General features: G+C 34.7%; 1 pseudogene across 1 annotated transcript; it reads right to left on the bottom strand.

Moving 5' to 3' along the window:
* Positions 1-9,338: 9,338 nt before the first annotated feature.
* Positions 9,339-11,274, bottom strand: LOC103082275 (nucleosome assembly protein 1-like 1 pseudogene; annotated as a pseudogene). Its single transcript, XR_457122.1, has one exon. The product of XR_457122.1 is annotated as a nucleosome assembly protein 1-like 1 pseudogene (transcript).
* Positions 11,275-15,447: the final 4,173 nt, after the last annotated feature.

Below are 15,447 nucleotides of genomic sequence, written 5' to 3'. Positions count from 1 at the left end.
TTCTCTTCTCGTATCTCACACTTGGCACAGTGAAATCCAGCTATTAGTTAGTTTGTCTCAATGCTGTTATGAGTTCTTGCATTTCAGGAATCGTGTCTAGCTTACTGTTTCCCCGGTGCTTAGGAAAGTACCTGGCATTTAATGGGGAATGATGGAATAAACAAAGGAATGACTAAGTGGGCTTTGAGGTTTGTTGTCAGTGAGGCAGAAAGTAAATAAAGAGACACTGAGCACCAAGTCATTCAATGCAATTCACCATGAAAGATTATCTTCAAGTTTCTATTCTTATTTTCAGGCCCTAATAAGATACTATCCAAAATGGTTCTTGTTTTAGCTGACAGCAGTGGCCTTCAGTGAAAATGACAGAGCACTTGAGTATCTTTAGAAATAACTGTTTTACAAACCTTATTACCTTATTACCACCAAACAGCCTTCACAAAACACCTACCTGAGTAGGAATGGAATATATATATATTCCATTGGTGTGTGTGTGTGTGTGTGTGTGTGTGTGTGTGTGTGTGTGTGTGTGTGTGTGTGTAAACAAAGACTTTATCATCCATCTCTGTAATTGGCACACTATGGTCTATTGGCCAAATCTACCTTGCCACCTGTGTCTGTACAGTCTGTGAGCTAAGAATGGGTTTTACATTTTTTTATGTTTGGGGAGAAAATTCAAAAGAATAATAATCATGGTACATGAAAATTTTATGAATTTCAAATTTCAATGCCCATAAATAAAGTTTTATTGGAACACAGCCAAGCTAATTTATTTAGTATCTGGCTGCTTTGATGTCACAACAGCAGAGTTGAGTACTTGTGACAGACACAGTATGGCCCATCCAGGGGAGGAAAATAATTTTCCCTCTACCCTTCTAGGTTCTTGGCTGAGACCTCCCTGTAATAAAAGATTAACAGGAGAAAAACAAACATAAGTTTAATAACATGTATACCTCCTGTATATATGGGAGAGATCCAAGAAAACTGAGTAACTCCCCAAAATGGCCCAAGACATCACCTTAAATACCATCTCCAGCTAAAGACAAAAGAAAGATGCTCGGATGGGTAAGGGGGTGGAAGTTAAGGGGTTTTCAGGCAAAGTAAACAATGATATGTTTGTTATGCAGATTTAAGTCCTGAAAGCCTTCTGCATTGATAAGAGTTTCTAGAGATTTGGTCATCCTCTTCTTGGTAGTGAGAGGGAGACATCCTTACATATGCTGATTTCCTTTATAAATGTAAATGTCTCTTACCAAAGGATAACTTGTACTGGTTTTCAAAGGTTCTCCTGTGTTGGAGTTTCTTAAAAATAACCAGCCTAAAATAATCTTTATGCCAAAGAGGCATATTTTGGGGGGGCAAATTCTTTTCTCCTTCACCTGCAAAGCCTAAAATATTTACTGTTTAGCCCTTTACAAAAAAATTTGCTAAGCCCTTCTCTCTCTGTCGGTCAAAGTTGCTTTTGTACTATCAAAATCGATTTCTGAACAGAGATGGCTTTGTGTTGTGGAGAACATTTTCAAATGGAAAGTTTCAACACCTGCAAAGATTAAAGTAGCTTCATTGTCAATTTTTTTTTTTCTGTTTTTTGTTTTTTTGCAGAAGTGGAGAGGATGTGTTAAAGAAGATAACGACTCAAATCAAAGTTTTTTTATGCTATTTTTATGAAATTTAAAACAAGAACAATTATGAACATTTTATTTAAAATAATACATTTTCATTTAACTTTTATAAGTTAATCACATATTTATTTATTCCACACTTTCTTTTAATCCAAAATGACTTACCAAGATTCTTCTAACTTAAGCAGAGGTCTGATGAATCTCTTTTAAAATACATTGGCTTGAGACAGTTTATAAAGTATCATTGTGCTGTCCATGAAGTTGGTACAATGAAACAAACAAACAGCTCTTCTCCGATGAAAATAAGTGACTAAAAGACTTCTCCTAAGCCCTTTTGCTCAGATTGTGTCTGAGAGTAAAACACCATTAGAAAATATTGATTAGATTAAAAAGTTAGCTAACTCCATCAGATAAAAAAATCCAGCAATTCACATTGTTTTTGTAGTTATATTGTTTGTGCCATTTTTATTTTTTTTCAGTGTGTCATTCCCAAAATTGAGGGAAAAATCTCCAGCAGATTAATTCACTAAAAATACTAATTTGTTCAATGAGATCAGAATCATTTATGATAGGTAACTTCCATGTATGATTATATTGTAAAACTATTGTAGTCTATATATTTAAGAAAATGTTTTCCACGTGGGCTAAAGTATCTATGTAATGAGCAACCATGGTGGGAAAGTGAATGTTTCAGCTCTGAATCAACGAGAGGGTAAGTTGCTATCTTGCTGATTGATGGTGATTAGGTTCTTGGAGCCAATCTGGCCTACATGCTGGTGAATGCCAAATGGCTGAAGGCCACCTCTCTCTACACCCCTTTGCTGGCAGCTATCTCTGAATGACTTGGAAGAAGCCACAGTTGCAGCAGTGTGACTTTGGTTCAGTGCCTCCAATTGGCCATTTACTTTGTTTAGAGCATTGCCCCTACCCAGGCACCACCTGTTGGTAGTCATAGAAAGGTCAATTTAAAAGAAAATAGAGGTACATCAGGACTTCCTACTTCTTGTTCTCCTATATGAATGACAGGAAATAATCTATTGTAAGACTCTTAAAAATAAAAATTTTAAAAAAACTATTAAAAATAGAGTAGCAGCTATAACCTAGATATTTATAAAACATATGCAGTAAAAACTCTAGCTGTGATCTTTAATAATCATATAAATGTCCAGGCAAATATTTAAATTTAAAAGAAGGTCCTGTATGCCTGCCTTTGAAACACTGATCAGTACAATTTTGTCTTGACAGATAGTTCTTTTTTTTTTTTATCATTTATGATAAGCACTAAATCAAATCTACCTCGAAAGAGTTGTGATTTCATTTCTGTTTTTTGGGTTTTTTTCAGATACCAAATATAGCCTTAAATCTTGTTGGCATATCAGAGAGTGTCATTGTTTAATTTACATCAATTACTGAAGATAGAGGATTTAGAGAAAAATATTAAAATTGCTATTAATTCTAGAATTCTGGAATAATTGAAATTTTCTATAGGTATAGTCAAGGTATAATTTCCTCCCCTATTAACGATGTAAAGTAAAAATATACTCACTTAGTCTACCTGTGGTTTAATCATATGATTATTTAGGAATAACTGAGTGAGGTAGCATGCATAAGTGACAGACACATGTCACATCTCAAGTCTTCAGCTTCACAAGTTGTTTTTCAAAAATGGCATGGTTTTAATGCTTTAGAACTCTTTTTTTAAACCAAGTGCTACAAAAGATAATAATTATCTTATTAGTTTCTCTGTTTTGTAAATGTCAGTCATGACAATCTCACTCAGACACTTGGTTTTATCATCACACCTTGCTCTGCTGCCTCATTAATGCATCGTGAATACCTTCAGAATCCCCTTCCATCCCCATTCTTGATTTCATGGGAGGTGAGGATGCTAATCATATCTGTGTGGGTGTATTTTTATAGAGCTGCCAGCAAAATCCTTCTGCTCATTTAAGAACATCATCTGTCTGTAATTAATGTTCTATATGTCTTCTTAAAAATGAGAAATGAGTATCTACCTAATATCCCAAATTTCACCCAGTAGTTGAATTCTCAAGTGTCTATTTATGCTCAGGTCTTTCTGAAAAATACTTTATTATGTGTACAATATTAGTTATTTGTTTGCTGAGCATCATGATTGTTCATTTGTTGAAGTTCTTGCTTTCTTTCTCTCTACTCTGTCTCTCTTCATTTATGTTGGCCAGTTGGTTCAAATTTCGTATCAACTTCTTGGATACTCTTTGATTTAAAATTTTTTTTATTGTTTCTAAACAAAAACAGTCATAATAAAAATTACCAAAAATAAACCTGCTTTCACATCAAGGAGTTTATATCTATGTGAAATCCAACTACTGCATTGTAAATAACTAAGCAATCAGATTACTGTGAATGATTATACACACAGTGCAAATGAGAATTTGGAAATCAGAGTTAGTAATATAATATGAGATCAACAGGTCCTTAAGTGTAGGAATTATACATTACACCACTGTGAGTTCACTACAGATTCTTTTTTTTTTTTTAACATCTTTATTGGAGTATAATTGCTTTACAATGGTGTATTAGTTTCTGCTGTGTAACATAGTGAATCAGCTATACATACACATATATCCCCATATCTCCTCCCTCTTGCGTCTCCCTCCCACCCTCCCTCTCCCACCCCTCTAGGTGGTCACAAAGCACGGAGCTGATCTCCCTGCAGATTCTTATCTCTAAGACTGTCAACACTAAATATTGAAAGAGGGAATGGACCTGCTTAGTAATATACCTGGAGGCAGGACAAGAACGTTCCCTTCAGAATGTGAGGAATTCTGAAGGTAATGTTCAGAATTATTAATTATTAATATTAATGGGACAAAAGAACAGAAACCAGGTACAGGAAGCAAGAGAGCACACTGGAATTGGGAGAAGAGAAGGAATGTAATTTGCAGACAGAGTCACCATGATGAGTGTGACTTTGGGGTATTAATGGGTAATGAGTATTTATTAATTTTGTAATGACTGAGTAATGTCTATATAAATACATTTATTTGATGTAATATGACAATATATTAAATTATGTCATATCAGTATAACAAATATATTGATATTGTTAGAAATTCAATCAATTCTGGTAAATAAAGCCCTTGACAACTAGGCAGTCACTTCCCAATTCCAGTCCCCTCTCCAGCAGTAACCTGTGAAGAGTTTTGCGGACATTTCAGAATTTATATATTATAATAATATAAATATTGTATATATATTACCTATAATGTGTTATAGATATTATATATACATTACAAATATGGAAATATAATATTGTGGATAGTTTTATGTACATGGTATTATACCAGAAGCATCATGCGACTTTCACTTGTGTTTGCTTTTTTTACCTAATATATGTCCAGAAAATCTTTCCACCTAAGTGTACATAGCTTGACCTCATTTCATACAATCGATGGGTGTCCTATAATTTAGCCATTATAGATATGTGTGACTAAATAGGACATTATATCGTCATTTCAGGTAACCAATGAATGTCCTACAATTGAGCCAACAATTTAGCCAAGAGTTATCCTATGTGTATATTTAAGTCCAAACAACGTTGCAATAAATATCCTAGTGTGCCTTTATGTCTATAAGAAAATGTGGCTCTAAATTAGAAACCTAGAAGTAAAGTGCCTTGGTCAAATTGCATATGCATTTTGAATGTTAGTAGTTATAGCCAAATGTCCCTTTAAAAGGCGAGAACTGTGAAGGGGCTGACATTTTACCCTACTTGCTGGCTATTAACTTAGCCTACCACAATTTCATAGATACTGGCAGAAGATACAGCACTGCTGGGTCAGAGACAAAAGGACTTTATTACTCACAGCAATGGTAGCAGCCAAAGGGTCCACATTTTGTTGTGCAGATTTCTCAGGTGCAAATATGCATAGGGCCAAGTGAAGAGGGCCAAGTGACACCTGCACACTTGGTGTGTTTTATGTGATGAATACCTTGAGCTTAGGGAACCTGACTCTTTTATGATGGTTGTTAGGCATGCCTGTCCTGTGATCCAGAGGGAGATACTATCTTGATTATGTTGGATAATACACAAACATAACCTTTACTCCTTAGGGAGATAGAGCCTCTGTCTTCCAAGGCTTTTTGCTCTACAAATATTCTTGAAAAGATAGTCTCTAACACAATTAGGGCTTCTGCTCACAAGATGTGCAGAAATAGGAGACCCACAAGAAATATTTCCCAACAATTTACTTCAGAGAGGTTTTGTACTGGCTTCCTTTGGGAACCGTGGTGTGCTACTAACCTGTGGATGCATTAAACCCTTTCCAAATTAATTCAGGAGTATCAGGTTCAGTCCCCGCAACTCTTGCTGCTGACTCCAATCTGAATCTCCTAATTATAGTGCTGATACTGTGTTTGCTTTCAGGAAAACCAGTTTTTCCCAAGTGCTTAGCCACCATGCCAGGAATCAAAATATAATGCCTGTTTTTGCAAATCAGAAAGCATTTTGCTCATGCGTAGGGATCAGCTACTGGTCCTATCCAGCTCATTGTTGCCCTGTATGTATGCAAATCAAGTGTTGACTTACATTCCAATGTTTCAAGAGAAGGGAAAAATCTGTATTATGATGTGAAAACCTCTAATTTTCAAATGTGAGTGAATTAATTCAAGTTGATTAATAATATTTTCAGCAATGTGAGATGCAACAGAGAAACCGTAGAGGATAAGTAAAGAACAGTACCTTTGACATTTAGGAGCTTATTGGTGACATGCCCTCCTATACTCAATTATGGCCCTGTTCACAAAGCTTCCATAACATTTTATATACCTCCCTCCTATAATGTGTCACATTGGCTCATGAGTTTTTGGGGGGTTTTTGCCCAATTTAGATAAAATATATTTACTGTCCTAGAGGCAATTAAACTGAAACCTTTGGGATTAATCTTCTGTACCAGACATTATTTGTCTCATCTGACAAATATAATTCATATGTTATATATAGTTTTTTGTACGTTAATATCTAATCTTACAGAATTGTAAAAAGTGTCATGGTACACAAAAATTTTTAGTCAATGTTGAAAGTCGTGTTCAGAAGTAATTTTCAACACTTTGATTTTAACTATAATGTCACATTCCACAGCTCATGTGGTTCACAGTTGTCTCTTGGGGAGTTGAAGTTTTTTTGTTTTTTGGTTTTTTCCTATTATTGCTGCTGTGTATTATTTTCAGAAGGAATTTAGATGCCATCTTGGATCCTTAAGAATATGTTTTTAATTAAAATATAATTGCAATATAACAGTATATTAGTTTTAGGTATACAACATGTCTAGTTAACATCCATCACCACGGGGAGTTTTAAAGTCATCCCCAGCTGGAGGCCATGTGTAAGAGGATCTCAGAACCTTCTGGGTATCTGCACTAGAAGTGTTCTTCACCACAAAAAGACCCAGGAGACTTCTTTGGGCCTTGCCTGTGACCAGATATATTTATTACTATACCACATGTATTTTGATCTTATAGATCAGTTTGGGAAAAATTGACATCTTACAAATGGAAATACATTTGATTTTTGTACGTTGACCTTGTATTTTGCAAGTTTGAACTTAGTTCAAGCAGTTGTTTTATTTCTTTTTAAAGATTTCTGCAGCCTTTCTATGTGTTGTCTGTGAATAAAGACCATTTTATCTTTTCCTTTCTGTTCTATTAGCTGTAGTTTTGGTTTCTTCGTTTTGTAAATACCATACATTAGCAATGATATTCCTTCCTATGCCAGTTTGCAGCGTTTTTGTGTTTTTTTGTTTTTGTTTTTTTTACCATGAATGAATGCAATCACCATTCCCAGGTTGATTTCCAAATGAACCTGCCTTGTGCTCTTGAGATAATCCCCATTTGATCTTGATGTCTTATCACTTTTATACATTGCTGGATTTGATTTGCTTTTGTTTTGTTGAGGGTTTTTGCACCTATGATCATAAGGGATATTGCTTTATAATTTTCTTTTCCTGTGATGTCTTTGTCTGATTTTGGTATCAGCATGATGCTAGCCTCATAAAATAAGTTAGGAAGTATTCCCTTCTCTTCTATATTTTGGAAGAATTTGTGTGGAACTTTTTGATGTTATTGTTGTTAAATGTTTAATTGAATTTACTAAGGTGGCAGTCTGCACCTGGAGTTTTCTTCGTTTGAAGTCTTTAACTTCTATTTCTTTAACTGACATCAAACTATTCAGATCATTTATTTCTTTTGGAATGATGGTTGGTACTTTGTATCTTTAAAAGAATTAGTCCATCTCATCTAAGTTGTTGAATTTATGGTCATTAAATTGAGCTTAACATTCTCATTATTTTTTTAATGTCTGTAGGATCTGAGATCATGACTACCTTTACATTCTTCATTTTCTATATTCTTTCTGTTTTTCTCTTTGGTCAGTCTGGTTAGAGGTTTATCAATTTTACTGATCTTTTTATAGAACTAGCTTTTGGTTTTACTGATTTCTGTATTGTTTACCTGTTTTCCACATTATTTATTTCTGCTCTTTATTATTTCCTTCCTTTTGCTTGCTTTTCTCTTTCCAGTTTTGTAAGATGGAAGATAAGATTAGATAATTGATTTGAGTCTTTCTTCTCTTCTAATATAAGAATTTAATGATATAAATTTCCTTCTACATATTTCTTTAACTACACCCAACAAATTTTGACTTGTTGCGTTTTCAATTTTATTCAATTCAAAATGCTTGATTTCCCTTATGACTTCTATTTCATCCATGGGTTCACTTGGAAATGTGTGGCTTAATTTCCAAATACTGGGGAATATTCTAGATTTTTTTTTTTAAATATTGATTTCTACATTAGTATATTATAGAAAGAAAACATTCTTTACAAAATTTCTATTCTTTTACATTTTTAAGGGTCGCTTTATTGCCCAAGATAGAGTCAATAGTGGTTAAAATTTCTTGTGCACTTGAAAATAATAAGTATTCTGTGGTTATTGGTGGAGTGTTCTATAAATAACAATCTATAGGTCAAGTTGATTAATAGTGTTTTTCATATCTCCTGTATACTTAATGATTTCTGTCTCCTTGTTCTATCAATTGTTCAGTAAAGAGTGTTGAAGTCTCCAACTATAATTGCAGATTTATCTAGTTCTCCTTTTACTTCTATTAGTTTTTGCTTCATGTATTTTGAAGCTCTATTAGATGGTTACACATTTAGTATTGTTATATTTTCTTGGTAGTTTGACCCATTTATCACTATGTAATGTCTCTCTTTACACTGTTCTGAAACCTACTTTGTCTGATATTAAAATAGGCACTTTCTTTTGGGTGTTTGAAGGACATATCTTTTTCTGCACTTTTAATCTAGCTATGTCCTTGTATTTAAAGTAAGTTTCTTTTCAATAGAATATAGTACAGTCCTATTTTTTTAATCCAGTCTAAAAATTTCTATATTTTAATTGGTGTGTTTAGAGCACTTATATTTGATGAAATTATTGATATGGTTGGTGAGTGTAATAATTTTTAATTTGTATCTGTAAATTCTAAATTATTAACCATCTGTATATTTGAAGCACATTGCACAGAATATGAACTTGATATGTTTATTAAGTTTATATTTCTTTCAGATCCATTCTTTTTCACTCTACTGTTGACTTGTTCTAAATATAGTATCTCTAGTAATTTTTTTCATATAAGTTATAAGTGAATAGAATAGCTATTACACTTAATTTTTTCTTTTCTGAAAATACTAGGTTTTATTCACCTCCCTGTCGTAACCAATAACCATACTATTAGTTAATAAGATTTCTTTATAGTAACTGTCACCTGAAATACAAAAATCCATTAACAATCTAAGTTATCAGGTGTGGTCTTACTGGAAATTCTTAACCATATACTTGTCTTGACAAGTGTTGTTTTTTAAATGATGAATTGTCTTAGTATAAGTCACTGTATTTCTGTAACAAAGTAATGAAAGGCACAGCTAGTGCAAGCGAACTTAAACCCATTCAACTACCCGCTGAAAAAATACTTTGGTTCTTCAGGAAAAAAATTAGCAAGACAAAAAATCTGGTTCATTTCACAGTTCTGTTCATTTTCATAACTGTAATCTAATAGTTACAAGATAAAAATACTCCAGGAAGAACCAAATATGTAGCAATGAACAAACATGCGTGAGAGAATTTGTGCATTCAATGTATCTGGCAGAAAAACTAGTTAAAATGCTAAGTAGGACAAATTTGGTCTTTAAAATATCAGTTCCTTTCCTTTAAAAAAAAAACTTGAGTCTACCAAGAAAATACACAAACATAAGGCTATAAGTAAATAATAGCTGTGTTTAGGCTATTACAGTGCAGGTTATCCTCAAGGCCACATACATCTTGCTTCACTGCTGCTGGCACTCTGCTGGGTTTTGATCCTTCTTTGGGTCATAGTCTGGATCATTTTCCTCATCTCCTTCTTCTTCCCCTTCCTCATCCGCTTCTTCATCATCTTCATCATAATCATCATCATCATCTTCAATAGCTTCTCCAGTAAAGTATAACACTGATCTTGGGATTATGCACTCACGTAAAAAGTGACCAATTTCAAAGTCCACAGCAAGGATAGCTTCAGCATCACCACCCAGATCTCCACTCTCAGGAACTTCAGGAGGGGCAAAAAAATTAAAGAAAGAGTCATTAGAAACTGTTTTGGTCACAGTACAAACTGTCCCACGTCCCTTGTGTTTCTGCTTCTTCTTAATGGTTTTCAAAGTGACATTCTTCCCTTTTTCCCAGTCTATCTGGCACCCTGTACAACCCATAATTTCTGGTCCATCAAAAGAAAAAGGATCAGAATCACCTGGTTCTGACCTCATCCTATATGTCTTTGTCAACACTTCATTTGTGAAATATTCATTGGGTTCAAAGTGAAATTCTAAGACAAAACTCATAGGCTGACCAGCATCTGAGAACTTCACTTCAGTCTTTCAAGTGCTTCAGAATAGGTTCATCATGTTCCTGAACCATGTCACTGAGCAAGTCAACATTCTTAAAAACGGTCAACCAAAAGTCAGGAATTCCTTTGGGGTCTTCTTTTTCTTCATCCTTTTTCTCATCTTCAGTCTTGGCCTTTTCTTTTAGCTCCTCCGAAATTTCATCTTCCTCATCCGGTTTCCGTTCACATTCTTCTTCTGTAGGTTCATAAATGGCATTAATGATCTCAAATCGCTTCTCAAATAGAGGTTGATAGAGAACAGCATACTTTCTTTCAAGATCATGAACTTCCTCATAGAACTTGGCTTCTGTCTGTGCACATTTAACTTGAAGGTTTTTGAGAGCATTCACATGTCTTTTAACTACCCTAGGCAAGCTTTCAATGTATCCTGTTGGTGTTTCTACGAGACCATCAAGTCTTTCTTGAAAGGCTGCAAGAATCTGAGGATTTTGCATCATCTGAACAGTCAGCTGACGCGCTTTGATTTTTGTTTCTTCACCAGTTTCTTCTTCTTCTACTTCTTCAGCATCATCCAAATCTTGATCAAGTTCAGACTGTTCTTTGTTGTTGATGTCTGCCATGTTGTATGAACGCCAAATACCGGTGGCTAGCACGGGGAGCCAGGCGGCCGGAGCTGCGCAGGCAGTGACTCAGGGCGGCGGCGGGAGGAGCAGAAGGCAGCGCGGCCAGCAGATGGCGCTAAAAAAGCTACCCTTATTATGAATGCATTTCTCATGTCTATACAGGGTAAAAGTAATATAGTAGCTGCTGAATATATCAATCAGTGAATATTAGATTGCTTACCATTCATCTTTCTATTACATGTTTTACTTTTAATAATAATAGTATGAGTCTGTTGAAACAAGAAGAAAAAAGGAATAAATTGATAAATGCCTTGATGCAAAAATCAGTAGCAGCATATGGTCATGAATAAGGTATCACCATTTCAATATCTGTGCCTGTTTTAGTTCCCAGCAGTATTACCTTAGAGAAGACCTTTGCCCTACAATAGACAATACCACTGGTGTTTGAAAAAGGTGCATTATTTCTGAGAAGTAGGAGAACATGATAATGGTTTAACTTTAGCATGTTTATGACAATAGTGAGCCTAGTGTTTTTTTTAATCCAAAACACTATTAACCTTCCCCATGGCAAATAAACGTTTAATTTAAGAGCAAATGTTCTAAGGAATCATTACTTTCTAACTGGAGAATTCCAAAGGTGAGCTGAGAGAAAAGAAGGTTGCAGAGACACTCAATAACCCTTATGTAATCCTGGCAGATAGAAGGTGGCATTAGTTAGATAAGGGGGAAGAAAAAGAATATTTTAACTTAGGGTTTTCAGTGAATCTTATTCCCACACTTCACACAAAACCCAACTGATTTTTAAGCGTGATGGTAAATGATACCTAGACTAATCCTGAAAGTAAGCAACATCCCATTTGTCCCAAGCCTGAAAGAAAGCTCAGTTTTCCAATGGATCATAAATTATTCCATTGACTCGTTTTGTTAGGTTTTGTTTAGTTTTCTTATGACTGGGAATTTGTACAAGTTTAGTATTTGTCACATGCAGGTGTATATCTGTGTCATTCTCCATTTATTTATTCATTCCGCAGATATTTATTAAGTATTTTAGGCACTGTTATAGATGCTGAATAGGACTATTACCATAAAAAGCAGTTCTGAGAGTAGATTCTGGAGATAAGAACCCTTTTTAATCTTGGTAGGACAAATGAGCATATTGAAGCTGCCAAGAAGCCTTCTGAAGTCTTAGAAATAATATGCAAGACTAACAATGTATTTTTATAATGGATAAAGTTTTAATAAGACTTAATTAGATTGTGATTGGAGTCTATCAGAAATGTAGAACTCCAGAAAAATATGCTGATATTAATAAGAAAAAAATTGAAATTCTCAGTATCGTCAATGGGATAGGATATCCAAAACTCATTAAGAACTATTTCAAGTATGCAGTGACTCAACTTGGAAGGATGCAATTTGAAATTAGTGATGTTTTGAGTAAGGATATGGTCTTTGTTCAAGAGCCATCATTACTATTACCCCACTTAAGAAGATGGAAATGTTTTTTGAGTTTATATAAAAGCGCCGGGCTGCTAACTATTATTGTTCTATGTGAAGCTACTGCCCCTCAACCAAAACGCAGGCTTATAAAAATCACAATGACAGCTACTTCAGACCTAAGTAACATTGTCATCTATCTTCACTTCTCACTCTAGGGTTGTACTAGACTGACTATAAGTGTGTAATATTTAAGAAGCCACTACCCATGTGGTCCAGTCACAGAATGATGCTCAAGTTAGAGACACAGAGCTCACTGTCGAAAAACAATTCAAAATAAACTTTTCTCTTACAGCATCACTACTTTATTTCCTTTCTACTTTTCTCACATATTATATTATATTATACTATATTACATATTATAGATATTCCCTCATTTCTCACTTTGGACCTTACAGAAAACTATTTTCTCCAGCCCTGGCAAACATGTTCATCTTATCCTCCTGCCTTGCCCCTTTTCTAATTAAATGTCATTATAAAATCTCCAAATCATCGGTCAGGCAAGTTGGGGAAAGAAAATCTAAGTGGGAAAAGCAAGATTCCATTTAGAAGAAGATTAGAAAAGTTAGGAATCTTAATAGAATATTAATTTTGGTTTTGCTACATGGGATTTTCAGGCCTTTGCATACTAAGACTTAGTAGAGTCTTAATCTTAAAGGAGTGTCATGGGACATTTATTCCAACTCACAAATGAGAAACTTTTTTCATAAAGTTTAAATGATCTTCCCCTGATTAAGTCGTAATATTCAAGGTGCATCTGGGAATCCATTGTCCCAGCGGTGTGCTCATTTTCTGAACACTGCACCCACCGTTGTCTACAGAAGAAGCCAGCAAACTTTGGCTCTTGGGCCAAATTTGGCCCACTGCCTGTTTTTGTCAATAAAGTTTTATTGGAACACAGCCACACTCATTTGTTTACCTATTGCCTGTGACTGTTGGCACAGTACAACAGCAGAGTAGAGTAGTTGCAACAGAATCTATATGGTTCACAAAGCCAAAATTATTAATTAGCAGACCATTTACAGAAGGCCCCTTTTCAAAAGTAGGCTATCTATTAATTAGTGTGAGGTCCTTCAAGATAGGAATACCCCTCACGCACACCACCACCCCTGACATATGAACACAGTCTTATTACAGGATTCTATCAACTCCCCTGGTAAATCACAAATGATCTGAGAAAGGCCTGCCGTTTCCTAGGAGGTAAGGAATAGAAGTGGTATTAAATGAAAACTCCCTGAGGTCCCTTAAAATAGCTCACATTTATTTACTGTTTATCCATTTCCTGGCACTGTTCTAAATATTTCATAGTATTAACTAATTTAATATTCACACCAAACCTATCATCTATTATTAACCTTTACAGTTTAGGAAACTGATTAAGTAACTTAAGGCAATACAGCTGTGAAGTGGAAGTCAGGTTTCAAATACAGTGTCTCCAAAGCCCACAGGCTTAAGTTCTAAATGAGTTTGCCTCCCATAAATAGTTTTTTAAAAAGTAAAAAGTAAAAAAGTAAAATAAAAACCACCTTTATTTATTGTTTTTGCAAACGCAGTGAACCCAGCAAAGGTGTGTTTGGATAGCCAAGGTTGGTTTGGGGTAATCTGTGATAATGTTTGTAAAGTTCCTTTAAAGCATTTGTCCAACAAATATTTGTTGACCACCTACTGCATGACAGACCCCACTTTATTAAGTGAAGGCAGTCCCTTCCTTGACAACACTTACAATTTAGCAAGAATTTCATTTCTCCAACTTTCAGGCGAAGAGTAAGGGCACAAGCATCAGGAGTCAAGGGCTCTCGTGGGAATGAGGTTATGATGTTCTTTTTGACATCAGATGATTATGTTGAATGAAGAGCAGGCATATTGGTAAGATGAAAGGAATATGGACTTTAGAGCCAGAAAGTAATGAATTTCAATTTCAAACTTGAGTTTAGAGAAGTTACTTCAAACTCTCTGAGTCTCAATTTTCTTATTTTTATAATTTATAATATAAAACTTCCCAGAGTTTTTTGTAAGGATTACATAAGATCATATACGTGATGAGCTCTGGTGTAATGTCAGCATCTTAGCTGGCACTCAATTAAAATTCTCTCATACTTTCCTTGAAAACTTTTATCTATAATTTCTCATATTTCAGTGCTGGCACTGAGTTCTTCCTCCTTGAAATACCATGCACATTTCCTTATGGAAAAACATTTCCCCCCAGGCATGCAGGGTTAGAATAGCTGCTGCATTTAGGAACATATCACAGTGATCCTTGTTCTTGTATTTATCTATGGATTTATATGTGTGTCTGTATATCTACAGATCATTGAAAAATCATCAAGCATGGATTATGTGTATATCTATACATTTATTATTTATGATTTATCTTTTCCTTTAGGTACATTCTAACTGTTATATTACCAACTCTTTAGGGTCAAGGACCTGAACCCTGCTTTGGTAACTAATTAGGCACTTTTGCACATTTGTCATAATGAAATATTTTAGGCTCTTTCAATTGAAAGGGACAGAGACTCACTAAGTTCACCTTAAATAATGGATATTTATTAGAAGACTACAGTGGAGAAATAACAGAAATCCAGGAGCAGCAGCATAGCCAACTCAGATAATGGAAGTCGGGGATTTTTTTGTTTTTGTTTTTTGATTTGCTTTTTCAGAAATTTGCAGCTCTGATATGAGCAGGGGAAAAAATGAGCTTATCTTTCTCTCTGTATATCACTTCAGCCACAATGACTGTATTTTATTATTTCTCTTCTCTCCTATGTCAGTGTCTTTTTTTTTTTTTTTTTTTTTT

The sequence above is a fragment of the Lipotes vexillifer genome, unplaced genomic scaffold (genome assembly GCF_000442215.2).
Source record: "Lipotes vexillifer unplaced genomic scaffold, Lipotes_vexillifer_v1.1 scaffold45, whole genome shotgun sequence".
NCBI lineage: Eukaryota > Metazoa > Chordata > Mammalia > Artiodactyla > Lipotidae > Lipotes > Lipotes vexillifer.
This window is presented reverse-complemented; position numbering and strand designations above follow the sequence as displayed.